The sequence below is a fragment of the Lissotriton helveticus genome, chromosome 8 (assembly GCF_964261635.1).
Source record: "Lissotriton helveticus chromosome 8, aLisHel1.1, whole genome shotgun sequence".
NCBI classification, from domain to species: domain Eukaryota; kingdom Metazoa; phylum Chordata; class Amphibia; order Caudata; family Salamandridae; genus Lissotriton; species Lissotriton helveticus.
This window is the reverse complement of record NC_136069.1, coordinates 1,312,896,666-1,312,921,500: the sequence shown is the minus strand read 5'-3', so window position 1 is coordinate 1,312,921,500 and position 24,835 is coordinate 1,312,896,666.

Below are 24,835 nucleotides of genomic sequence, written 5' to 3'. Positions count from 1 at the left end.
AAACATTTTGATGAGCGACTTGGAAAGCTAAATGGATTTGAGCATGTCATTAAAGTATAGGATGGGAGTTGTCCTGTGAAGAACAAGTTGATGGGTGGGTGCCATTGAGCGCGAGGGAGAGTTTGAATGATGTGTTGGACAACTTATGCAAAGAGGGTGTGATTGAACCGATAGAATCATCTCTTTGGCTATCACCCATTGTGGTGGCTCAAAAAAACCCAATGAGATCAGAAAGTGCATTGATCTTAGAAGTTTGAACCAAACCATCTGGGTGGATGGGCATCCTTTGCCTAAAATGGAGGAAATTATGGGTACTCTAGCAGGAGCTAATGTGTTTTCCAAGCTTGATCTATGCTCTGCATATCATCAACTTGTATTGGCAAAAGAATCCAAGCATCCAACAGCTTTTGTCACACCCAACAGCATGTATCAGTTTTCTAGGATGCTTTTTGGACTCACTTCTGCTGCAGCGATTTTTCAGAGAATTATGTGTGATGTTGTGAAAAGTTTAAAGGGTGTCCTTGTTTTCCAGGACGATGTTCTTGTCTTTGGGAAGGATGACTCAGAACACTGAGATAGGTTATATGCTTTGTTGCTTGCTTTGAGTGAAAGGAAGGGTGGAGACTAAGAAAAGATAAATGCGAATTTGAGGTGCACAAAATGGAGTATTTGGGCTATGTAGTTTCTGGCAAAGGGATTTCTCTGCAGTCAGGTTTGCTGAACAACTTAAGGCATTTCTAGGTATGTGCAAATATTATGCTAAGGTTGTGCAGAACTTGCCAACCATTGCAGAACCTCTACTTGCATTGTTGAAGAAGAATGTAAGATTTGTGTGGGGTGAGTAGCAGATGGTTGCATTCAAGTAGATCAAAAAGGGGTTGGCCAATGCATCTTTGTTGAGTCTGTTCACTCCCGGAGAAACACTGACTGTGAATGCAAATGGTGTTGGATTGGGAGCTGTGTGCTGTCCCAAGGCGGAGTAAATTATGAGCGTACCATAGCGTTTGCATCTCATACTCTCAGGCCGCTTGGAAGACAGTCCCTAGTCATTGAGTGCAAGATGTTAGCGTGTGCCTGGGTGGTGGATCGATTCAGAGTCTAAGTGTGGAGTACTAGGTTCAGACTCAGATCAGCTCATAAGCCACTGATACCTATATCAGGCCGAAGGCACAGGCGTTGTAAGAAGACCTTTAGCAGCTCACCAATGAGGCAGGCCCATGGTGCATAGGATGCGTTGAGGACGAAGATCTTGGTAGCAAGAGATGCTGGAGCTTCTTGGAGCATGAAGATCTCTGGAGAAGAGTCAACAAGCCTTTGCAACAGCAGCGGTTCCGACGAAGCAGACAGGCCTCAAACTCAGCGAGAAGACAGTGCAGGCCTTGAGGGAGTTGCAGAACCATCACCTGTATTTCTGGGCCTTGCGAAGTCCAGAGGACGTCAGGAGCAGCAGACCAATCAGTTTAGTTGCGGTGCCTGAAGACGCAGGGGAGTGACTCCTTCACTCCAAAGGAGATTCCTTCGGGTGTCTTTGATGCCCAGAGGGCTGGAGAAAAACCTGGATGGAGCACAGGCACAGATGACGCAGAAGATTGGCAGGACGACGAGACCAGGAGCAGCAGGAGTCTTCCAGGTACAGTGTCGGTTCCCAAAGCGAAGTTCAACAAAGTCCAAAGTGCCCAGACGGTTGAAGAAGAAGTGGTTTCAGATCTGAATCTTGTCCCACAACGAATCTGAAGAGCCACCCACAAGTAAGCCCTTAATTACACAATGAAAAGGGTTAGGATGATTCAGGGGTCCTTTCCAGAGGAGTGGCTGGACAGCGGAGAGGATAATCCCATGTCCTTTGTCCAGTTTCGCACAGAGGGTGAGCCAACGGTTCCCTGAAATGGTTCCAAGTGGAATATGCAAGGAGGACATAAAATGGGCCCTTCAAAGCAGTCTGATGGCACTGGCAAGCGACCCCCAACCCCAGCCCAATACACTAACAGGCACATGCATCAACCATTTTTGCAAGCACAAACGGTGCGATTCACAAAAATCGTCCGTTTGCGCCCGAAAAAGGGAAATTGCAATGCAGCAAGGTTCAAGGAACTTGCAATTTGAGAATTCGCAAATAATTGTGATTTCTCAAATTGCAAATGCATTTAAGGAATCGCAATTTGCGATTCCTTAAATGCAATGCAATAACCACTTTAAAATAGCGATTTTGCTATTAGGGGGGCAAATTACCATGAAGTTGAACTTGATGGTAAATTGGAAAAACTTTGAAAAATGCACTAAAGTGCATTTTTCAAAGGTGTAGGTTACACACACATGCCCTAGGGGTACACAGAGCAATTTCAGGGCTGCAACAGGGTGTCCTTTGGACAACCTTGCACTCTTGAAATTGCAAGCGCAATTTGCGAGTACCTATTGGTACTCGCAAATTGCGCATGCAATCTCCCATTCATTTCTATGAGGAATAAATGGGAAGGCATTCCTTAATTGCGACTCGCAATTAAGGAATGTTTAGGAATCGCAATTTTAATAGCGACTCCTACATACATGGGCTTTTACGAGTCCTTACTTGCGATTTCTTAACAATCACAATTAAGGACTCGCAAAAGCTTTTCTTGATGCATGTGCCCTGTCTGGGAGGTGTTCACACTTCCCCGCTACAGGAAACCTATTGCTCTACCTTCCCCTGCTTGAGACTGGCTCAGCAACAGGAGGGCAGAATTGTGTCTGTGATTGGTGGCAGCACTAGCTTGCTGTTAGACGCTGAAAGATGGTTACAGGAATGCAAGGGGGCTCCCTAGGGAAACCGCCAGTACATATGATCCTACACCCAACACTGGAATCAGTGCTGGGGCTGAATTCCAACATGTTTGATGGCAAACATGACTGATTTCGGTGCAGCCAATATTTAGTTCGACATTTCGTAATTTATTTGAGGTCTACTATATGTATAAAATGGCTGACGACACTTACAAAGCCTGGAGAATTGACTCCTGGGTTTGTAGGGGGTGTCCTGCTCATGCAGGGCACCCTCACACTTATAACCAAGCACCATGTCTTCAGGATTGAAAGGCCTACCTTAGGGGTGGGTGACTTATAGTTTTTAAGTGCAGTGACCTCAGATATAAGGAAACATATCTGTTGTGAGTGGTGCTAGCACCAGCTCACACATGCTGCACTGGCAGGCCTGTAGTCACAGTTTGAGTGGTCTCTCATGGGTGGCATAATACATGCTGCAGCCCATGGGAGACCCCTGGTGTACCCATGCTCTGGGTACCTTAGTACCATATACTAGGGACTTTGGAGGTGCACACCAATAACCAATTAGGAAGGTACAAAAGGACTTACCATGTCCAATTTGAAGAGAGAGCACAGTGACTGGGGTCCTGATTAGCAGGATCCCAGTCAGACTAGTCAGAAAACAGATTGGCATCAGCAAAAAGTGGGGGTAACCATGAAAGCAGATCCTACTTTCCTACACCACCACCCCCAAACGGTAGGAGATGAGACTAATCTTGCCCAGCGGAGTCTTTATTTTCTAAGTGGAAATATCTGGAGAGTCCATCTGCGTTGGCATGGTTACTCCAAGGCAAATGTTCCACTGAAAAGTCCATCCCCTGTAGGGAAATGGGCCACTTCAAAAGTTTGGGATTTTCACCCTTCATTTCTTTAAGCCATAGATGGGGCTTTTGGTCTGTCTAAACAATGAAGTGAGTACCAAACAGCTATGGTCTCAACTTCTACAAGACACAGGCCACAGCAAAGGCCTCCCTCTCAATAGCTGACCAATGTTTCTCCCTGGGGGTCAACCTTCTGCTTATAAAAGCTACTGGTTTGTCCTGGCCCTCTACATTAAGTTGTGACAAAACAGCTCCTACCCCTATCTCAGAAGCATCTGTCTGGACGATTAAGGTTTTGGAGTAATCAGGACTTTGCAGAATGGGAGCAGTGCACATGGCCTGCTTTAGGTCATCAATGCCTTTTGACAGCTAACTGTCCTCTGAACTTTCTTTGGCATTTTCTTGGAGGTGAGATCATTAAGGGGAGTCACAATGGACCCATATCCCTTAACAGACTTTATGTGGTACCCAGTCAGGCCCGAGAAAGCTCTGACATGGGTCTGAGTAGTTGGAGCAATCCAGTCCTTGATGGTCTGGATTCTGCTCCCCAATGGTTGAACGTGGCCTCCACATACCAGGTGACCCAATTATACAATGTTATTCTGCCCTATCTGGCAATTTGTGGCCTTGATAGTGAGGCCTGCCTTTTGCAGGGCCTCCAGAACATTTCTGAGGCAGACCAGGTGATCCTACCAGGTGGTACTAAAGACAGCAAAATCATCTAGGTATGCTGCACTATAGGCTTCAACACCTGTTAGGACTTTGTTCACCAGCCGCTGAAATGTGTCAGATGCATTTTACAGACTGAAAGGCCTTACAATAAATTGATAATGCCCACTAAGGGTTGAAAATGCTGCTTTTGGCCCTGCATTCTCACAGAGTCTGATCTGCCAGTAGCCAGCAGTCAGGTCAAATGTACTCAAATACTTGGCTGGGGGCAGAGTATCAATGAGCTCATCTGCCCTTGGAATTGGATGGGCATCAGTCCTAGAGACTGCATTGATGCTCCTGTAATCTACAAAAAACCTTATCTCTTTCTTAACATCTTTGGTGTGAGGTTTTGGTACCAGGACTACTGGACTAGCCCAAGGGCTATCCAAAGGCTCAATGACCCCCACCATCAGCATCTATTGGACCTCAGTCCTGATGCAGTCTCTGACATGGTCAGGTTGCCTGTAAATGTTGTTCTTCACTGACAGACTGTCACCTGTGTCTACTTCATGAGTACACCAGGTGGTTTGACTGGGAGTCAGAGAAAACATGTGGGCAAACTGATTGAGGACGTTCCTGCAATCAGCTGGCTGCCTGCCAAGGCTACTCCATCAACTGACCCATCAACAGGGTCCTGAGAGAGGAGATCAGGGAGAGGGTCACTCTCTTCCTTTTGTTCCTCATTGGTTGCCATGAGCAAGCTCATGTCAGCCCTGTCAACAAAAGGTTTTAGGCATTCACATAAAGTACCCTGTGGGGACTTCTAGGAGTACCTAGATCAAGCTAATAGTGACCTCACCTTTTTTTCTCATGAATGTTGTGGGGGCCACTCCACTTGTCTTGGAGAGCTGCTGGGTCCATAGGCTCCAAATTCCACACGTTCTGTCCTGGCTGGTAAACAGTCAGTACAGCCTTTAGCTCATGCCAAGCTTTCTGAAGCTCTTGGCTGGCCTCAAGGTTTCTGCTGGCCTTTATGTACTCAGGCATACAAGAACGCAAGCCGAGGACATAGTCCACAATTTCCTGTTTAGGAAGTTTGGGAGGTTGCTCCCAGCCCTCCTTAACTAGACACAATGGACCCTTAACTGGATGTCCAAACAGAAGTTCAAATGGGATGAAGCCAAACCCCTACTGAGGAACCTCTCTGTAGGCAAAGAGAAGGCAGGGTAGTAAGACGTCCCATTTTTGCCTAAGCTTACCTGGGAGCCCCATGATCATACCCTCGAGGGTCTTGTTGAACCTTTCATCAAGTCCACTGTACTGTGGATGGTAGGGTGTGGTGAACTTGTAGTTCACTCCACACTCTTTCCAAATTGCAGTGATGTAACTAGAAACAAAGTGTGTACCCCTGTCTGTTAAAACCTCTTTAGGGAAACCCACTCTGGAAAAGACTCACAGAAGGGCCCTAGCCACCACAAGAGCTGTTGTGGTCCTAAGGGAAATAGCCTCTGGATATCTAGTGGCATGGTCCACCAGCACTAGGATCTAACTAGGTCCAGATGCTGTTGGAGGGTTTAAGGGACCAATAATGTCTATCCCTGTCCGCTCAAAGGAAGCCCCAAGCACTGGGAGTGGAATTAAGGGGGCCTTTGTAGTGCCACCTGACTTACCACTGGCTTGGCAAGTGACACAGGTGCAACAAAACTCCTTGGTGTCTTCAGACATATGGGGCCGGTGAAAATAATGGACAAGCCTGTTCCAAGTCTTGCTTTGCCCAAGATGTCCTGCAAGGGGAATGTCATGTGCCAGGGATAGAAGAAACCCCCTGAACATCTGAGGTATTAACACCTCCTGGTGGCACCGGGCTTGGGGTCTCTACACTCAGAGAAAAGGAGCCCATCTACCCAATAGATCCTATGGGACCCACTGTCATTCCCTGCTTCCTCAGCAGCAGCTTACTATCTGAGCTGTTCAAGAGAGGGGCAGGATTTCTTCTCCAAGCGTAGGTCTACCCTGGAAGGGCCTCCTGCCCCCAAGAACTCTGCCTGGTCAGGCCCAAGTTCCTCTGGGACAGTTCCTTCACAGGGACCGAGATCATCTCCCTCAGGTGACTGATCCTCACTAGGAGTTTGAGAGGAGGATATGTCCTTACCCTTCCTGCTCCTCCTCTTAGTAGCCAGCTGGTCCATTTTGTCAGGATACAGTGTTACCTCAGTGCTTAGCTGTTTGACCTGAGCCCTGGTGACAGCAAATGCACTGGCAGAGATTCTCATCATCTCTGCATGTATCCTGAACTCCACTTCAGACCAGGCTGAAGTTTCTAAATCATTGCCCAACAGACAATCTACAGGTAGGTCTGGAGAAACGACAACTCTTTTAGGGGCAGTTACCTCTCCCCAACTGAGATTAACAACTGCCAAGTATGATTTGTTCAGGGGACACACGTTTCTCTGTCACCATTGTGACATTGGCCCCTGAGTCCCTGTAAGCCATTGCTTCTTTTCCATAAATCAAAGGCTGTTGCCTGTAGTTGCCCAAGTAAGTGGGACTTACTAGTAAGGTGGCACGATTCATGCCACCATCACAGACAAGGACAGCCTGAGTGGGAGTTCTGACTAGGTCAGTACCCAAGGTTAACCCTACCAATCTCTTGGTTGCTGTACTACCACTAGTACTAGCGCTAGGGGAGCAGGTGCTGTAGGGGCAGTGGTAGGAGCTTCCTTGGTGTTGGCCTTAGGATAATCAGCATCTATCGTCCAATGGTTTTTTTCCTTACATAAGTAACACCAATGTTTCTTTTTACCCTTCTTGGAGTTTTGGGACTCACCCCCAGATGTAGGTTTTTGAGGACCTTGAGAAGACTCCTTTTTGTCTTTACCCTTCTCCCCACCCTTTTCGTGGGATTTAGAAGACTCTTGCTTCTTCTGGTCACCTCCACCACATTGGTTTTTCTACCCAACCCTGGTGCAGACCAATTTGTTTGCCTTCTTTCCCAATTCATGGGGAGTGGTCAGATTAGAGTCCATCAGGTACAGGCGCAGTTGGTGATTCTGACAATTATTAAGGTTGCGCTTCTTCATCAGCAAATTGTACAATCCCTCTTAGTCCTGTACCTTGCTTCCCTGAAGCTAGCCTTCTTGATCCTTAATAGCATTGTCTATGAAATCAACACTGTCTTGAATGTGTGCTTCTTCCCTGAACTTGACTCTGTACTGTTCAGTGGTTAAGCCAAACCCATCTAGGGGGGCACTCTTTAAGACTAATTGTCTTTCTCTTCCCTAACAGTGAGGAGCTTTTCTCTACTTTTGTTATCAACGTTGAGCCACAGGATAGCTGCCCACTACCCTGGAGGTACCTTCTGAACTTTACAAGCCCTCTACAAAGCAGTGATCCATTTATGGCCATCATCTCCCTCCTGGTAAGGAAGGAATATCCTGCTCAGGTTCCTAGTATCAAAGGAGGTTTCCCTGACCCTAGGTACACAAGTGCTGCCACCATGGGACTCTAGTCCCAAATTTGTTCTAGCACTCTGTACCTCCAGGGTCTCATTATTAAGGGCCAACTGTTCTTGCCTGAGCTTGAGTCTAACTCTAAAGTTTGATCAGATGGTATTCCTGTAGGAGAGTGGGGTCTGCAATCCTATGGTCACCCCAGATTTTTGCTTTTTGCTTCACTGGTTTACGACTTTCCCTGGCTGTGGGCCTTCTAATCAGACCCACAGCCTAGCTGTTCTCTCTCTAAATTGACAACCATGTACTTTAGGTGCATTTACCAATTGGTACTGGGCCACCTTATCAGTCCGTGTACAGAGTACCTTAGGTATCCAGGGCATAGGTGTACCCAGAGCCTACCAGGGGCTGAAGCATGTATTATGCCACCCCTGGCTGGCCATCTAAAACTGACACAACTGGCTGTACGACAGCTGGGGCAAGGTGGTGTAATCACCCTTTGCTGTAGATATAGTATACCTATATCTAACCCTAAAATGGACACATTTACTCCTATCAGTCACTCCTATGGCAGGCCTTATCAATCCTGAAGGCAGAGTGCTTGGAATTATGTGAGATGGTGCTCTGGCATGAGCTGAGCCTGTCTACAGCTTTCGGAACCAAGTCCTTTAGCTGTTTCCATGATAACGCTATACCATATACTCAAGTGCATTATCAACCTCGCGGTTAAATGCTAACTCTGGTATGACATTATCAAAACATGTCGAGTAAGGTGTCATATGAATTGGAATACTACCCCCTCGCCAATTCTGGCGACGGGGATAGCATTCCACCCTTCTAGAGGGACACGACATGTATGTAGCTTGAAACCCCGGTTAAAGTTAACTCGAGCCTTGGCATCACAAAATGGATGCTGCCACCACAGACACAAGTCTGACCTCCTGCTGCTGGGAGTCCTTCCAGCGAGGGAGGCTTGGACAAAGGGTTTCCTGCCTTGGGAGGTGCTAGCACCACCCCAGACAGGATTTTGTGTATTGGGTAGGGCAGGCCTGAAAGGAATGAGACATGCCTGGGGCACACAAGGTGCCCTGTGCATACACCGGTTCAAACCAGTTGCTGGGGCATCCATGCTCCAGCTCTGGCGGGAAACTGGACAAAGGATAGGGGGTGTAGCCACCCCCCTTCCTGGTCCCACCCAGGGAAGGGACCTAGTCAGTAGTGCAGCCCCCTTTAGGAGAATAAAGGTAGGAGCTGGTCCCATTCCAAATTAGATTATCCTGAACAATTCTACAAGAAGAAACTCTGGACTTCGACGTTCTGCTCCACAGAAGACTGAAGAATCTCCCTTGTGGACAAGGAGTGTCCACCCTGCAACTGCAGGCACCATCAAGCGTCCAGCGGCTTCACTTTGTCATCTTCCCTCGAGGATCCAGACTTCAGAGCCCGACGAGACCCAGATTCCCAGACCTCTCCGACCTCAACTCACCTCTACAGTAAAGCTGAGACCCGTGGGTGCGACGAGACACGTGGGACCGGCCATCTTGAACGAACCTGCACTTCGCTTCCAGCACGACTCCCGAGGTAAACTCGACCAAGTGCTTTGGGGATTGAGAAGCCCCAGCCCTGAGCAGCCCCTGCACCGAAGATCAGCCCTCCAGCTTCCACGAGATCTGCGTGGGGCCCTTCTGCTTGTTTGCTGCTCGACGCGTTGTCTGGTCACTTGCCGGCTGGCTAGTGGCCTCCTAGACGACGAACCTTTGAATCTTTGCTGCTGGTCTGGTCGCTCCAGATTGGCCCTTGCTCCCTTCCAAAAGAGGGGCACCCCGGACTCTCCTAGTCTGCACCAGACGTCTTTTCCCCTCACAGCGTGGGTTGCCTTTGCCAAGGCCTGTTGACTCCAATTCCGGATCCGACACCGCCGACAGCGAGAACCTGCATGGGACAGCTCGTGCCTCCATCCTGGTTGTCAAAGACACCTCCTGGTCCACGTGGCTGCAGAGTCAAGCGTCCACTCTTCACCTGATCGCGACGACAGCATCTGGTTCCTTCCTGGTTCCACACCGGTCACTGGCTAGTGACTTTGAACACTGTCCCCTCTGCTTTCAGGTCCTCTTCTTCACCGATCCACCCTTGGATCGCACCGGACATCTTCCTCCTGGTCGCCTGCAGCATCTTTTCTTTCAGGCTCCATTGACTTCAACGCGAGAACCCGGCACACTTTGGCACCTATGCACCCGCAGCCCGTGGGTGAGGTAACAAGAGCATTTCGGTGCTCAAGGGTAGTTTAACTGTCCTAGTGTCCAGTTCCACAGTCGTTTTTGTCCTAACTAGTCAGGATTGTCCGTACTCACCTTTAACTTGAACTGTACTGTCCATAGACGTTGTTACGCATCTCGCGTGTGAGTTCACACTCTGCACACGCGTTCCGTGGGCCTCCTATTACTTACCTAGAGTTAGTGTAGCGTGGTCCCAACGATCCTACAGCCTCTGGACAGCTCCATTCCTTTTATCGACTTTCACATTCCACTTACTTAGTATATGGTTTGTCGTGCCCCTAGGGCACCATTGTAATTTTGTGCAACTTGTCGTATTTTTCTTAAGAGATTGTCATGTGCTTAGCCCTCTGACCTCATAAAGAGTTCAGAGGTGTTGTTATTAATAAATATACTGTTTATTTTCATAACAACCTGTGTGGTGTCCTTTCATCTGGTATTCAAGAGGTTATATTGTAGGTAAAACAGCTGGCTTCACATGCCAAAAGAGTTTAGCCTAAGACTGCTTTGTCCATGCTACCATTAGGATAGCTGGTCTATAAGGTTGACTTACAACCAATCACCTTAAGGGTTGTTTGGACTGATACAAGGTGATCACTAGAACTAGTGAGCATCATATATCAGGCCAACTTCTCACATTGGTGTGCAGCGGTTGGGATTTGAGCTTGCTGTTGTTTTTACCACGTATAATCTTGAAATATCATTTGAAAGATCACATAAGGTACTCTAGGTACATATAACAAGCTTAGAAATACTCTGAGTTCTACTGAACCAGCTGTTGTAGTAGAAAGGGCCTAGCACACCCTGACTACAACTCTTATCAAGGGATCAGTAGGAAAACCCATAGTGTAGGTAGGTGCATCACTTACACCTCACTAGAAAGCATGTCTACCCATGGAGAGTCTTCAGAGACTCCCCTAGTGGTTAGTGACCCTCCACAGGTCCTTTCCAGATATGCAGCTCTCAGTTTCCAGGAGATGAGACAATTGTGTACCTCCAGGAAATTGAAACAGGGTTCTAACCCTACCACTCCTTTTCTGTTAGGTCTCTTAGAGACATATGATGCTAGAAGGGCTGCTAACACAGACCCCTCTAATCCAGATAGGAGCATTCCCCCTTAGAAGGTACTCCTGGAGATCCAGACCTCCCTGAAACAGATAATGTAGATGAGGAGGAGGAGGAAGAACAACAATCTGGGGATGAGGCAGACAAAGGTTCTGTGATAGTCAGCAGACTCACAAGGGCCAGCGTAGACCTACATAGGGAAGGAACTGGGGGACCCCCAGTGCTGAACCTAAGCAGGCCTAACTATGGAGTTAGAAGAGATAGATCTCATTCTAGGGATTCCAACAGATCTGTGCACTCTCGTGCCTCTCATGCATCTGCTCAGAGGAGGATGACTTCCCCTCAGAGGAGAGAGCATGAGGCAAAGATGAAGGAGGCTAATCTGAGGATCCAAAGGGAAGAACTTGCCCTTGCCAAAGAGAAGCTTGCCTTTGCTAGAGAGCAACAGTTGAGTGGGGCAGTCCCCACTGGTGGCAGCAATATCCCTAGGGATAGAGAAAGGGGTTTTGATACTAGAAACCTGAGTAAAATAGTGCCCTCCTATAAGACAGGAGATGATATCCACAAGTGGATAACTGCTTTGGAGAGAGCCTGCAAAGTACAGCAGGTACCCCAGAGTCAGTGGGCAGCTATATTGTGGCTCTCCTTTGAAGGTAAAGGTAGAGATAAGCTCCTCACTGTTAGAGATGAGGATGCTAATGATTACCAAGTCTTGAAAAATGCACTGATTTATGGGTTTGGCTTAACCACTGAACAGTACAGGTTAATGTTCAGGGATACTCAGAAAACTCAGGCTCAAGATTGGACTGACTTTGTTGATTGTGCCACTAAGGCTTTGGAAGGCTGGTTACTGGGAAGTAAAGTTACTGATTACACAGGATTGTATAATCTAATTATGAGAGAGCAAATCTTAAATAATTGTCAGAACCAGTTGTTGCATCAGCACTTGATTGACTCAGATCTGACCTCTCCCCAAGAATTGGGAAAGAAGGCAGACAGATGGGTCAGGACAAGGGTCAAGCAGCAGAACCAGAACCAGGGTGGTGGCCAGAAGAAAGCAGACCAGAAGGGTAATGAGAATAAGCAAAATGACCAGAAGTCTTAGACAGGGCCCCAACAACCTAAGGAGGGTGGGTCCCAAAATTCCCAAAAGAAGAATAATGATGGTCCTAAGAAACCATGGTGCCAATACTGTAAAAGTAAGACTCACTGGTTTAGTGAGTGCACCAAGAAAGGCCACACTCCTACCACTACTGTCCCTAAGACACCTGCACCCCCTAGTACAGTTAGTAGTGGTAGTGTACCTCCCAAGGCTATAGTTGGGTTAACCCTGGGAACTGAGGTGGGTTCGGACTTAGTCGGAATTCCTACTCAGGCAGTTCTTGTTTGTACTGGGGACATGGATATGACCCCTACTGTAAGTCCTAGTACTCTGGGCAAATACAGACAAACGCCTTTAATTAATAGAAAAATGGCTCAGGCCTACAGGGACACATGTGCCAGTGTCACTATGGTGACACCAACATTTGTAGACCCTGACCAGATCATGCTAGGTTCAGATTACCTAGTGACCAACGCTAGCAATGTCACTACCAATCACAGTATGGCAGTTGTTAATTTCTCCTGGGGAGGGGTAACTGGCCTCAAAAGGGTTGTAGTTAGTTCAGACCTCCCAGTAGATTGTCTCTTGGGCAATGATTTGGAATCCTCACTGTGGTCAGATGTGGAGTACAGGACTCATGTAGAAATGCTAGGTCTCTCCTCACATGTCCTTGCTGTGACTAGGTCACAGGCCAAGAAATGCCCAGCTGAACAAGTGCTGGATCCTGGAAGAATGGACCAGACACTACCCAAGAGAAGGAATGGTAGGGTTAAGGCAGAGCCTTCCCCCCTGCCTCAGGTTGAGGATCAGCCCTCTCAGGAGGCTGACCCAGAGACCCCAGAAGGAACTGTCCTAGAAGAGCTTGAACCTGATCAGGTTGAGTTTCTTGGGACAGGGGGACCTTCCAGGGCAGACTTGAGGCAGGCCCAATTAGACTATTCCTCTCTTGAACCCCTCAGACAGCAGGCTGCTGCTGAGGCTGCAGGGAATGCTACAGGTGCCCTTAAGGTATATTGGGAAGATGGACTCCTATACTCTGAGGCAAGAGACCCCAAGCCTGGTGCTACCAGGAGGCTGGTCATCCCCTTGTCTCTTAGAGGTTTCCTTCTCACCTTAGCCCATGAGATTCCCCTTGCAGGTCACTTAGGCCAGAACAAGACTTGTGACAGGCTTGTCCCACACTTTCACTGGCCTCATATGTCTGAAGACACTAAAGAGTTTTGTCGCTCATGTGTCACCTGCCAAGCCAGTGGCAAATCAGGTGGCACAACAAAGGCCCCCCTCATACCACTACCTGTGGTGGGGGTACCCTTTGAAAGAGTGGGGATAGACATTGTTGGACCAATGGACCCCCCAACAGCATCTGGGCACAGATTTATACTCGTAGTAGTGGATCATGCCACCAGGTATCCAGAAGCTATTCCCCTTAGGACCACTACAGTTCCTGTTGTGGCCAGGGCCCTACTTGGAGTTTTCTCCAGAGTGGGGTTTCCTAAGGAGGTTGTCTCTGACAGAGGTGCAAACTTCATGTCAGGATACTTGACTGCCATGTGGAAGGAGTGTGGAGTAAATTACAAATTTACCACACCCTATCACCCACAGTGCAATGGGCTTGTTGAGAGATTCAACAAGACCCTCAAAGGGATGATAACAGGGTTACCTGATAAGCTTAGGCGAAGATGGGACATCCTTTTACCCTGCCTCCTGTTTGCTTACAGAGAGGTCCCACAGAAGGGGGTTGGCTACAGTCCTTTTGAGCTTCTGTTTGGGCATCCTGTAAGAGGACCCCTATGTCTGGTAAAGGAAGGATGGGAGTTACCTCTCAAAAAGCCTAAGCTTGACATAGTGGACTATGTACTTGGTCTCCGCTCCAGGATGGCAGAGTACATGGAGAAGGCATCCAAAAACCTTGAGGCCAGCCAAGAACTTCAAAAAGCTTGGCATGACCAAAAGGCTGTCCTAACTGTGTATCATGCAGGACAGAAGGTGTGGGTGTTGGAGCCAATGGCCCCAGCAGCTCTCCAAGACAAGTGGTCTGGACCCCATACCATCATTGAGCAAAAGGGAGAAGTCACCTACTTGGTAGACATGGGAACTCCCAGGAGCCCCCACAGGGTGCTTCATGTAAACAGGCTCAAGGCATTTGTCAACAGGGAGGACATGGGCTTGCTCATGGCCTTAGATGAGGGACAGGAGGAAGAGAGTGACCCTCTCCCAGACCTGCTCACTCAGAACCCTGATGATGGGTCAGTAGATGGTGTAGTCTTTTCTGACAACCTCTCTGAACATCAACAAGAGGATTGTAAACAGGTTCTTCAATCCTTTAGACAAATGTTCTCACTGACCCCCAGTCAGACAAACTGGTGCACCCATGAGGTGGACACTGGTGACAGTCTGCCTGTCAAGAGTAAAATCTACAGGCAACCTGACCACGTCAGGGACTGCATAAAGAAAGAAGTTCAAAAGATGTTGGAATTGGGAGTCATTGAACCCTCAGAGAGCCCTTGAGCTAGTCCTGTAGTTCTAGTGCCAAAACCTCACACCCAGGATGGTAAGAGAGAGATGAGGTTTTGTGTAGACTACAGGGGTCTCAATGCTGTCACTAAGACAGATGCCCATCCAATACCTAGGGCAGATGAACTGACAGACAAGTTGGCTTCTGCCACTTTCTTAAGTACATTTGACCTAACAGCTGGTTATTGGCAGATCAGGTTAGCTGAGGATGCCAAGGCCAAAACAGCATTTTCTACCCCAGGAGGTCATTACCAATTTGTGGTGAAGCCCTTTGGTTTAAAAAATGCACCTGCCACTTTTCAAAGGTTGGTGAACCAAGTTCTCACTGGGTTGGATGACTTCTGTGCAGCATATCTAGATGATATTGCTGTCTTTAGCTACACCTGGGAGGATCACCTGATCCACCTGAGGAAATTTTTGGAGGCCCTGCAAAAGGCAGGCCTCACTATCAAGGCTACTAAGTGCCAGATAGGGCAGAGTCAGGTTGTGTACATGGGCCACCTTGTGGGTGGAGGCCAGGTTCAACCCTTGGAGAGCAAGATACAGGCCATAAAGGACTGGGCTCCTCCAACCACCCAGACACAGGTCAGAGCTTTCTTGGGCCTGTCTGGTTACTATAGGAAGTTTGTCAAAAATTATGGGTCCATTGTGACACCACTTAATGACTTGACAAGCAAGAAAATGCCAAAGAAAGTTCAGTGGACAGTTAGCTGTCAGAAGGCATTTGATGACCCAAAGCAGGCCATGTGTACTGCACCTATTCTCAAGAGTCCTGACTACTCCAAAACCTTCATTGTCCAAACAGATGCATCTGAGTTGGGTGTGGGAGCTGTTCTATCTCAACTGAATATTGATGGTCATGACCAGCCCATTGCTTTTCTAAGCAGAAGGCTGACCCCTAGAGAGAAACGGTCAGCTATAGAGAGGGAGGCCTTTGCTGTGGTTTGGGCCCTGAAGAAGTTGAGGCCATACTTGTTTGGAACTCACTTCAAGATTCAGACCGACCATAAGCCCCTCTTATGGCTACATCAGATGAATGGTGAAAACCCCAAACTTCTTAGGTGGTCCATTTCCCTACAGGGGATGGACTTTACAGTGGAGCACAGACCGGGGACTGACCATGGCAATGCAGATGGTCTCTCCAGGTATTTCCACTTAGAACAGGAAGACTCACCTGGTCAAGGTTAGTTTAATGTCCCTGAGTTTTGGGGGGGGGGGGGTTATGAAGGAGAGTGGGGTCTGCAATCCTATGGTCAACCCAGATTTTTGCTTTTTGCTTCACTGGTTTACGACTTTCCCTGGCTGTGGGCCTGCTAATCAGACCCACAGCCTAGCTGTTCTCTCTCTAAATTGACAACCATGTACTTTAGGTGCATTTACCAATTGGTACTGGGTCACCTTATCAGTCCCTGTACAGAGTACCTTAGGTATCCAGGGCATAGGTGTACCCAGAGCCTACCAGGGGCTGAAGCATGTATTATGCCACCCCTGGCTGGCCATCTAAAACGGACACAACTGGCTGCACGACAGCTGGGGCAAGGTGGTGTAATCACCCTTTGCTGTAGATATAGTATACCTATATCTAACCCTAAAATGGACACATATACTCCTATCAGTCACTCCTATGGCAGGCCTTATCAATCCTGAAGGCAGAGTGCTTGGAATTATGTGAGATGGTGCTCTGGCATGAGCTGAGCCGGTCTACAGCTTTCGAAACCAAGTCCTTTAGCTGTTTCCATGATAACGCTATACCATATACTCTTAAGTGCATTATCAACCTCGCGGTTAAATGCTAACTCTGGTATAACATTATCAAAATATGTCGAGTAAGGTGTCATCCGAATTGGAATACTACCCCCTCTCCAATTCTGGCGACGGGGGTAGCATTCCACCCTTCTAGAGGGACACGACATGTATGTAGCTGTAAACCCCGGTTAAAGTTAACTCGAGCCTTGGCATCACAAAATGGATGCTGCCACCACAGACACAAGTCTGACCTCCTGCTGCTGGGAGTCCTTCCAGCGAGGGAGGCTTGGACAAAGGGTTTCCTGCCTTGGGAGGTGCTAGCACCACTCCAGACAGGATTTTGTGTATTGGGTAGGACAGGCCTGAAAGGAATGAGACATGCCTGGGGCACACAAGGTGCCCTGTGCATACACCGGTTCAAACCAATTGCTGGGGCATCCCTGCCCCAGCTCTGGCGGGAAACCGGACAAAGGATAGGGGGTGTAGCCACCCCCCTTCCTGGTCCCACCCAGGGGAGGGACCTAGTCAGTAGTGCAGCCCCCTTTAGGAGAATAAAGGTAGGAGCTGGTCCCATTCCAAATTAGATTATCCTGAACAATTCTACAAGAAGAAACTCTGGACTTCGACGTTCTGCTCCACAGAAGACTGAAGAATCTCCCTTGTGGACAAGGAGTGTCCACCCTGCAACTGCAGGCACCATCAAGCGTCCAGAGGCTTCACTTTGTCGTCTTCCCTCGAGGATCCAGACTTTAGAGCCCGACGAGACCCGGATTCCCAGACCTCTCCGACCTCAACTCACCTCTACAGCAAAGCTGAGACCCGTGGGTGCGATGAGACACGTGGGACCGGACATCTTGAACGAACCTGCACTTCGCTTCCAGCACGACTCCCGAGGTAAACTCGACCAAGTGATTTGGGGATTGAGAAGCCCTATCCCCGAGCAGCCCCTGCACCGAAGATCAGCCCTCCAGCTTCCACGAGATCTGCGTGGGGCCCTTCTGTTTGTTTGCTGCTCGACGCGTTGTCTGGTCACTTGCCGGCTGGCTAGTGGCCTGCTAGATGACGAACCTTTGAATCTTTGCTGCTGGTCTGGTTGCTCCAGACTGGCCCTTGCTCCCTTCTAAAAGAGGGGCACCCCGGACTCTCCTAGTCCGCACCAGACGTCTTTTCCCCTCACCGCGTGGGTTGCCTTTGCCAAGGGCTGTTGACTCCAATTCCGGATCCGACACCGCCGACAGCGAGAACCTGTGTGGGACAGCTCGTGCCTCCATCCTGGTCGTCGAAGACACCTCCTGGTCTACGTGGCTGCAGAGTCAAGCGTCCACTCTTCACCTGATCGCGACGACAGCATCTGGTTCCTTCCTGGTTCCACACCGGTCACTGGCTAGTGACTTTGAACACTGTCCCCTCTGCTTTCAGGTCCTCTTCTTCACCGATCCACCCTTGGATCGCACCGGACAACTTCCTCCTGGTCGCCTGCAGCATCTTTTCTTTCAGGCTCCATTGACTTCAACGCGAGAACCCGACACACTTTGGCACCTATGCAACCGCAGCCCGTGGGTGAGGTAACGAGAGCATTTTGGTGCTCAAGGGTAGTTTAACTGTCCTAGTGTCCAGTTCCACAGACGTTTTTGTCCTAACTAGTCAGGATTGTGCGTACTCACCTTTAACTTGAACTGTACTGTCCATAGACGTTGTTACGCATCTCGCGTGTGAGTTCACACTCTGCACATGCGTTCCGTGGGCCTCCTATTACTTACCTAGAGTTAGTGTAGCGTGGTCCCAACGGTCCTACAGCCTCTGGACAGCTCCATTCCTTCTATCAACTTTCACATTCCACTTACTTAGTATATGGTTTGTCGTGCCCCTAGGGCACCATTGTAATTTTGTGCAACTTGTCGTATTTTTCTTAAGAGATTGTCATGTGCTTAGCCCTCTGACCTCATAAAGAGTTCAGAGGTGTTGTTAATAATAAATATACTGTTTATTTTCATAACAACCTGTGTGGTGTCCTTTCATCTGGTATTCAAGGGGATATATTGTAGGTAAAACAGCTGGCTTCACATGCCAAAAGAGTTTAGCCTAAGACTGCTTAGTCCATGCTACCATTAGGATAGCTGGTCTATAAGGTTGACTTACAACCAATCACCATAAGGGTTGTTTGGACTGATACAAGGTGATCACTAGAACTAGTGAGCATCATATATCAGGCCAACTTCTCACAATTCCCTCTCTAAAGAGTCCTTCCTCTTGCTAGAGATGGAGGTCCCTATGGAATTCCCAGAGGCATTGGGATTAGCAGAGGAGAACCTAGACCACCCCTGCACCCTCTGTACCCTCCCAGGAGGACCAAAGGTGGACCTACCTCTAGGTACACCCTCTGCATCATCTGTACTATTACCTTGGGGATCAGAGTTCACCAAGGTGGAGTCATCAGACTCCTGGTCATGCTCAGAAGTAGAGTCACTAGAGGCAACCCGACTTGACCCATCTTCTGGGGCATCCCCATCCACTTTGTCCTGTTCCCCTGACCGCTCAGGATTTTGGTGGTCATCTAGGATAAGCAGCTTTAAGAGGTACTTAGTGGTGGAGTTACTACCGGTCTTCAAGTTTCTATAGATACGCAGGGTCCTTAGTTCCTGGAACTTACGATCACTGTTTCTAGAGGATTAGGACCCACTGGGTTCCATAACTAAAGACATGGTGTAGTGTGGTGTTACACCTACCTACCCTAGTGAAAACGAAACTTCCTAACATTGGAGAAAGGGTTGTACTAGACCCTTAACAACCAATCTAAATGTTCAGTAGAATTTAGTTTGCAAATCTATTTTATATGTGCCTAATGCTAGTGATGGTTTTCCATTTAATCCACACCTAGATTATCTGGTAAAACAGAGCAAGCTTAAATTCCAACCACTGCACACCAATGTAGGAGACTGGCTTAGTGTATGGTGCACACCTATTTAAGTGAAGCACCCTGCACTAATCCACACAACTCCTATGGTGATTTTAGTATTAAATCTGTTTATTAACAAATAAGCATACATACAGGCATAGCACACTTCCACAAGGGTCCACATTTGCAGTGCGTCAAAAGCCAATATGAGAAGGCATTGGCAATAACATATGCTAAGCCAAACAGAAATGTGGGGCCAACGCCACAGCTGGTTACCCTGCATGAGTAAACAAATGTACACAAAAGGCAAAAACAATAACCAACCACCCAACCCCCCAGCCCCCACCTCCCCCCAGCCTACCCACCCACCACCCGCGTTCCAATCAATCAATCAATCAAGCCATTTGTATAGCGCACTACTCACCCGGGAGGGTCTCAAGGCGCTTGGGGGGGAGGGGTATGCTACTGCTCGAACAGCCAGGTCTTGAGTTTTTTCCTGAAGGCGAGATGGTCCTGGGTCAGCCGAAGGTGGATGGGGAGGGAGTTCCAAGTCTTGGCAGCCAGGTAAGAGAAGGATCTTCCTCCGGCGGTGGCTCTTCGGATGCGTGGTACGGCTGCGAGGGCGAGGCTGGTGGACCGTAGCTGGCGGGTGGGCGTGTAGAAGGTCAGGCGGTCGTTGAGGTACTTGGGGCCCAGGTCGTGGAGAGACTTGTGTGCGTGGGTGAGGAGCCGGAACGTGATCCTCTTGTCGACGGGGAGCCAGTGCAGGTTCCTCAGGTGGCTGGAGATGTGTCTGCGTCGGGGGACATCCAGGATGAGTCGGGCGGAGGCGTTCTGGATGCGCTGGAGTCTTTTCTCTAGCTTGGCTGTGGTTCCGGCGTAGAGGGCGTTTCCGTAGTCCAGTCGGCTGGTGACGAGTGCCTGGGTGACAGTCTTCCTGGTCTCGGTCGGGATCCAGCGGAAGATCTTGCGAAGCATACGCAGGGTGTTGAAGCACGATGAGGAGACGGCATTGACTTGTCTGGTCATCGAGAGGGAGGGGTCCAGGATGAAGCCCAGGTTGCGTGCGTGGTCGGTTGGCTTGGGTAAGGTGCCCAGGGCTGGGGGCCACCAGGAGTCGTCCCAGGCGGAGGGCGAAGATCCCAGGATAAGGACTTCCGTCTTGTCCGAGTTCAGTTTCAGGTGGCTGTCCTTCATCCACTCAGCGACGTCTTTCAACCCTTCGTGTAGGCAGGTTCTGGCGGTGTCGGGGTTTCTGGTGAGGGAGAGGATCAGCTGGGTGTCGTCGGCGTAAGAGATGATGTTAAGGTTGTGCTGGCGTGCGATGGCTGCGAGAGGTTTCATGTAGATGTTGAAGAGGGTGGGGCTGAGTGAAGATCCTTGCGGGACGCCGCAGATGACTTCGGTGGCCTCGGAGCGAAACGGGGGGAGGCGGACTCTTTGTGTTCTTCCGGCGAGGAACGAGATGATCCACTCCAGTGCCTTCTCTTGGATACCGATGTTGCTGAGGCGCTGGACTAGGGTGCGGTGGCAGACCGTGTCGAACACAGCGGAGAGGTCCAGGAGGATGAGGGCCACTGTTTCCCCCTTGTCGAGCAGGGTCCGGATGTCGTCGGTGGCTGCGATGAGGTCGGTCTCGGTGCTGTGGTTGGCTCTGAAGCCGGACTGCGAGGGGTCGAGGGATCCGTTCGTCTCGAGGAAAGCGGTCAGCTGTCTGTTGACGATCTTCTCGATGACTTTAGCAGGAAATGGGAGGAGCGAAATGGGGCGGAAGTTTTTGAGATCGGTGGGGTCCGCTGTAGGTTTCTTCAGGAGGGCGCTGATCTCGGCGTGCTTCCAGCTCTCCGGGAAGTTGGCGGTGTTGAAGGAGGCGTTGATGATGTTCCGGAGTTGGGGTGCGATGGTGGAGTCGGCCTTGTTGAAGACGTGGTGTGGGCAGGGGTCGGTCGGTGATCCGGAGTGGATGGTGTTCATCGTGCGGGCTGTGTCTTCGGTGGTCACCGTGGTCCAGGTGCGAAGGGTGGCGGTGGGGGGCGTTGGTTCGACGGTTGGGTGCGTGGGTGGGGCCCCGAAGCTGTTGTGGATGTCGGCGATCTTGCGGTGGAAGAACGAGGCGAGGGAGTCGCAGAGGTCTTGTGACGGAGTGATGTCGTTGGTGCCGGTGCTGGGGTTGGAGAACTCCTTGACGATAGTGAAGAGCTCTTTGCTGTCGTTGCCGTTGTTGTCCAGTCGTTCCTTCAGGGATTTCTTCTTGGTGGTGCGGATGAGCTGGTGGTGCTTGCGGGTAGCGTGTTTGAGGGCGGTCATGTTGTCGGTGGTCCGGTCGAGGAGCCAGGCTTTCTCGAGGGTGCGGCAGGTCTTCTTGGAGTCCTTGAGGTCGTCGGTGAACCAGGATGCCTTCTTGCTTCTGGGTCTGCTGGGAGGGTTCTTTAGTGGCGCGAGGTCGTCGGCGCAGGCGGTCAGCCACTGTGTGAAGTTGCGGGCTGCTTCGTTGGGGTCCGTTGTGTTGGCGGGTGGGCTCTGGCTGAGGGAGGTGGTGAGCTGGTCTGCGGTGATCTTGCTCCAATTCCTGTGAGGTACCTGTTGCGGGTGGTGGTGGGTCGTGGATCTTTTGAAGCTGAAGTGGACGCAGCTGTGGTCGGTCCAGTGGAGTCCGGTAGCGTGGCTGAAGGTGATGTACTTGCTGGAAGAGAAGACGGGATCAAGCGTGTGGCCGGCATAGTGGGTGGGGGTGTTGACCAGTTGCTTGAGTCCGAGGTTGGCGAGGTTTTCCAGCAGGGCGGTGGTGTTGCGGTCCTTGTTGTTCTCCAGGTGGAAGTTGAGGTCCCCGAGGAGGATGTAGTCAGTGGAGGGGAGGGCGTGCGGGCTGATGAAGTCTGTGATGTCTTCGCTGAATTGTGAGCGTGGTCCCGGGGGTCTGTAGACGAGGGTGCCTCTGAGGGTCATCTTAGGGTCGGTGTGAATCTGGAAGTGGAGATGTTCAGCTGCGGCGAAGGAGTAGTTGGCGTCGGTCGTGATGCGGATGGTGTTCCTGTGGACGATGGCGATGCCACCTCCGGTCTGGTTGATGCGGTCCCTCCTGATGATCTTGTACCCGTCCGGGATGGCGATGGCGATGTCGGGTGCAGAGGAGGCGTTCATCCAGGTTTCCGTGAGGAAGGCGACGTCCGGTGATGTAGCGTCGAGGAGGTTCCAGAGGTTCCAGAGTTCCACGGCGTGTCTGTGGACAGAGCGGGTGTGGATCAGGATGCACTTGAGGTGGTTGCTGCTGGTGTTTGTCTTGGCGGGTGCGGGGCAGGTTCGGAGGCAGGTGAACTTGCAGGTGAAGGGTCAGTGGGTGCGTCTCGGGGCCTCCCCCGCCCTAATCAGAGTCAGTTTTCCATTCCCAGAACATTCCATAGGCAATACAACCTGTCTTGAAATGTGGGAATGTGTGGGGTACGTCAATGGGATATAACGTTCTGTAGTGCCGAACCCAAAGCGATGGCAATTAATCGACCCCTGCGTGATCGTAATGGATAAGTGACAGGGTTAGGCAAGCCTAGCAAAACATAGGAAGGGAATCGCGGGATTTCTGTATCAAAATGGGAATCTACCTCATCAAGGACTAGCTTCCAGTACCCCCGAAGCAGGGCACAATCCCACAGTAAATGAACCAAAGTACCCCTCTCCCCGCATCCACGCCAACAGGATACCTCCCTCGTGTGGTCAATTTCGTGTAGCTTCTCAGGGGTGTAGTACCAATATGATACAATTTTGGTGAGGGTATCAGTCAATCCCATGTAGTAGGCGGAGTGTCGCTCACGATAGTAAATGCCCTCCCAGTCTTTGCCGCTAAGCGTACGCCCCAGGTCCTTTTCCCAACGTGCCTTCCCTGAGTTGTAGATGTATGTATAGCGATCTAAGAGCATGCGATATAAATCCAAAATGAGCTTTTTATCCGCTGTTTGTGTGATCAACCAGTGTTCATATGTCCGTAAACGTCTATCCGCCCCCTCACTAATCTGGCTATTGAGTGCCCAGTGTCGTGCCTGAAGGTATCTAAGCCGTTCGATTCCGGCAGACCATACTCCGGTCTAAATATTTCAAATGGAATTACCCCCTCGTCTGAGTACAAATGGAACAAAACTCTACATCCAGCCGGACGCCACCGCGCAAAGGCCGAAGTGTCCTGCCTGGGCCCGAAATCAGGATTATCCAGCAAAGGCGTAAGCGGAGACGGAAAGGTCGTTAACATGTTTTATATTAGTGAGATCCCACACCGCCAAGGGGACCCTCGTAATGTGCGAGGCGTAAAGATTAGGGTGTCGATGCTGCCTACGGAGGAAGGGAATCTCCTGGAGTGGACGACCTGCTACCACCTGGTCTTGGAAGAGCCAGGGTTTTTCGGATTCCCACCTGCTCCAGAGAGTCCGCAGCTGGGCCGCCTGATAATATAGCAGCAAGTCTGGGACACCCAGTCCACCCCTCTCGGGAGGTAACGTCGCCAGCCGAAGCTTCAGTCTAGGCCGCTTGCCATTCCAAATGAACTGAGCAAGCTCGGATTGAGTCTGGCGAATCCAGCCATCGGGGGGGGGGGGGGCGCAACGGTATGGCACGAAACAGATAAAGAATCTGCGGGAGGATTGTCATTTTTATGGCAGCCACTTTGCCCAGCCATGACAGTGGGAGGTGTCTCCATCTGCCCAGCTCTAGCCGGACTGTCCGACGAATCCGAGCATAATTGATCCGGACCGTATCCTGTAGTGTGGCCGCTAGCTGAATTCCCAGATATGGAATGGCGTCTGACGCCCAGCAAAAGGGGAAGTGTTCCTGCAGGTAGGCCCGAGTGTGCCCCTCCAGCGAGAGGTCCAACGCCACCGATTTATTCATATTAACTTTAAAGTCCGCCGCTCGTGCAAACGTATCCAGGATCTCGACACAGGCCGGCAACAACTCTCTAGGAGAAGATAGGGAAAGAAGGACGTCGTCTGCATATAGGCTGATTGTATGCACATATGCACCAAACTTGATCCCTCGCACTCTCGGGGCCAGTCTCATCGCCTGCGCCAAAGGCTCCATGTAGAGAGCGAAGAGCAGGGGCAACAAGGGGCACCCCTGTCTCGTTCCCCGCTCGATAGCAAAGCGGGGTGAGGAGCAACCATTGACTCGAACCGTCGCAGTCGTGTAACAATTCAAGACCCAGGTGCGGAATTTGTCTCCCATCCCTGCCTTCACTAAAACCTGTTCCAAGTATGGCCAGTGAACCCGATCGAACGCTTTTCCAGCATCGATCGCGAGCATCATGTATTCACCGGTCGTCCGCATGGCCTTCTCTATCAGGTGCAGTGCCCTCTTAGTGTTATCCGCAGTTTGGCGCTCCGGGATAAACCCAGCCTGATCCGGGTTAATCAGCCCCGGCATGAGCGGTGCAAGCCTAGCCGCCAAGATGCTCGTATAGATTTTGAGATCGACATTGAGAAGGGATATAGGGCGGTATATATATGGGGGCATCCAAGAGATCCCTCGGGATCGCACCCGGG